We start from the raw sequence: 3,188 nt of genomic DNA, 5'->3' as shown, positions 1-3,188 counted from the left end.
ACTATATAGTGTACATACAGGGTAGCCCATTTTATGCGTCATGCTAAGGGTCAAAGGTCATTTCACGGTCAAATAGTCGATGGGGTGCTTGTTTAGCGTGAGTCCCCTTGTCACTCACTTTTTGTTATCTCTATAACTGTTAACCACGAAGTAAGTGTTCAAAATTACCACCATTAGCTTCAAGGCACAAATTCATTCGTCTATGAAAATTTGACACAGTTCTTAATAAAGTTTCTCTTGGAATCGCTTCACAAGCTTGACGAATACGGTTTTTCATGTCTGCTCTAACCACTCAAATAACTCACTGGGAATGATCGAAATCAAAAAAAGTTTCGGGACAAAAGTTTCCTATTTTTTAGAGAGAAATTGAATGGTGACCTTGAATTTGACCTTGAAGTCGATTTTTAAGATTATTTCAACGTCAACTTAATTTTTTTAAATAGGAACCCCCATTTTTGACCCCATATTCTGATAGTGCTTGAAATTCTGCGTTCAACTATATAAATTTTAATAGGAATCAAATATTATTTCAAGGTCATTTCAAGGTCAAAACGTCAAAATAACAGCATTTTAAAGATTTTTTAAGGTAAAGTATTTTTTTCAGCCATATGCGTCATGCTAAGGGTCAAAGGTCATTTCACGGTCAAATAGTCGATGGGGTGCTTGTTTAGCGTGAGTCCCCTTGTCACTCACTTTTTGTTATCTCTATAACTGTTAACCACGAAGTAAGTGTTCAAAATTACCACCATTAGCTTCAAGGCACAAATTCATTCGTCTANGCTGTTGTGAAAATACTGCATTTTTAATGTAACCCCATAAATAAAAATCAGGAGAAGTTAAATCTGGTGAGCGAGGTGGCCAATTAACTGGACCTCCTCGTCCAATCCATCTTGCATTAAAATGGTTATTTAAAAACTGACGAACAATTAGTGCAAAGTGAGGTCCTGCACCATCTTGTTGCCACCACATTATTATTCTGGTTGCTAAATCAACATTTTCCAACAGCCCTGGCAATCGATCTCGAAGCAATTCTAAATAACTGTTTCTATTAACATTACCCTCGAAAAAATAAGGTCCAACTAAGTAGCCATTTGTTATGCCACACCACACCATAAGGCTCCATCTATTCTGATAATCTACAGCTCTGTACCAGTGCGGATTTTCATCTGACCAGTAGTGGCAATTATGCCTATTAAGTTGTCCATCACTGTAAAATTTAGCCTCATCAGAAAAAAGCACATACCTGAAAAAGTCAGAATCTTGTTGTATCCTTGCTAAAGCCTAGTGGCAAAATTCAATTCGCATTTGAATATGGTTTGGCTTTAATTCTTGAACCAAAGTTATGTGATATGCATTGTATCTTAAATTTCTAAGAATTCTTAAAGCAGTACTTAGTAGAATACCGATTTTCCTTTCAATTGTGCGACTGCTGATTTGACGATCAAGATGTACAGCTGCTAAGACTGTCAAAACGCGAGCATTATTTTCATCGTATTCGTGACGTCTGGCGCTGACGGTTAAGGTGTCCACCACGAGCTCTAATAGTTAACGCACGTATCGTCACATAACTGGGATGACGCGTTAAAGGAAATCGTTCAGCGTACCACCGTGCTGCTGCCCGATAATTGTTCTGGCATTCGCCTAAAACCATCACCATATCAATAATGTGATTAGCAGAATAATCAACCATAATGATAATATTAGTCCTAGAGAGCACTACTGTATTTTACTTCGTTTTTTTCTGTACTTTAATAAAACTGATATTAAAAAATTTTAACTTAGATTTAAAATTTCTGAAATAATGTTAGTTACAGTAAATTAAATGCAGAGGGCGCAAATTTTAACTTAAATTAAAAATTTCTGAAATAATGTTAGTTGCAGTAAATTAAATGCTGAAATCGCTGATTTCAATAGAGGACTCACGATAAACAAGCACCCTGATGGAAACAAAGTTCTGCCACGTTAAAGTCGTTATTCCTGGGGAACGCTGACAAGAGAAAAATTTTCACCATGCAATATCGTCAGTTGAAGTCAAAATTATGTTTATAATCAGCATTTATTTATAATTTTTCTTTTACTTTTTGAACTTAAAATGACCTTGACCTTTGAATCGAAAGGTCAAAGTAACCATCAGAATCAAGATCCAAGGTAAACGCTTCTCTCCATAATTCAAAAACTACCAACACCACGCTTCGTAATCCTTAAGATGATTTTTGAAAAAAAAAACTTAAAAATTTCATAATTTTGACTTTTGACTTTGAAGTAACTTCGACTTTTAGCTCCAGAGTGAAGTTTAAGGTCACGACTAATTTTTTTTCAAACTAAGATTGATAAATCTTAAATGTCACACAACCTGAATCTAAAATTAAATAAAAAACCTTAAAAATGGAGTTTTTCGACTATTTGACCGTGAAATGACCTTTGACCCTTAGCATGACACATATGGCTGAAAAATATACATTACCTTAAAAAACCTTAAAAATGCTGTTATTTTGACGTTTTGACTTTGAAATGACATTTGACCCCTATTAAAATTCATATGGTTGAACGCAGAATTTCAAGCACTATCAGAATCTGGGGTCAAAAATAGGGGTTCCTATTAAAAAAAATGAAGTTGACCTTGAAATAACCTTGAAAATCGACTTCAAGGTCAAATTTAAGGTCACCATTCAATTCCCCCCCCCCCCAAAATAGGAAACTTTTGTGCCGAAACTTTTTTTGATTTGGGTCATTCCCAGTGAGTTATTTGAGTGGTTAGATTAAAATGTATATCTATACAGGGTGTCCCAGACCACCCGTCTCACCTGATTTTTTCGTAAACGCGACATTTTAAAGAAAAATGTTTCAGNCGTCTCACCCGATTTTTTCGTAAACGCGACATTTTAAAGAAAAATGTTTCAGACAAAAGTTTTGTGACTTCGAGGGGCACATGAGATGGTGTCATTGGTTTGACCTTGGATAGTCGTTTGAAGATCACGTGAAGGTCACCTTTAATTTCTTAAATTGAAACCCCCATTTTTCAATGCATATTCTTGTAGCTTACCTCGAAAGCTTTCCAAAACGCTATAATGAAACGTTTATTTAATCAGTACTTTTCGAGTTATGAGGATTGAAATTTACGGTACCGCCGGCATTAGCATTACCCAAGGTGGAAGTTGCACGATCGGATTTACACCTCTTTGTGCGTT

The sequence above is a fragment of the Dinoponera quadriceps genome, unplaced genomic scaffold, assembly GCF_001313825.1.
Source record: "Dinoponera quadriceps isolate SergipeBrazil2010 unplaced genomic scaffold, ASM131382v1 scaffold290, whole genome shotgun sequence".
Lineage (NCBI taxonomy): Eukaryota > Metazoa > Arthropoda > Insecta > Hymenoptera > Formicidae > Dinoponera > Dinoponera quadriceps.
This window is presented reverse-complemented; position numbering follows the sequence as displayed.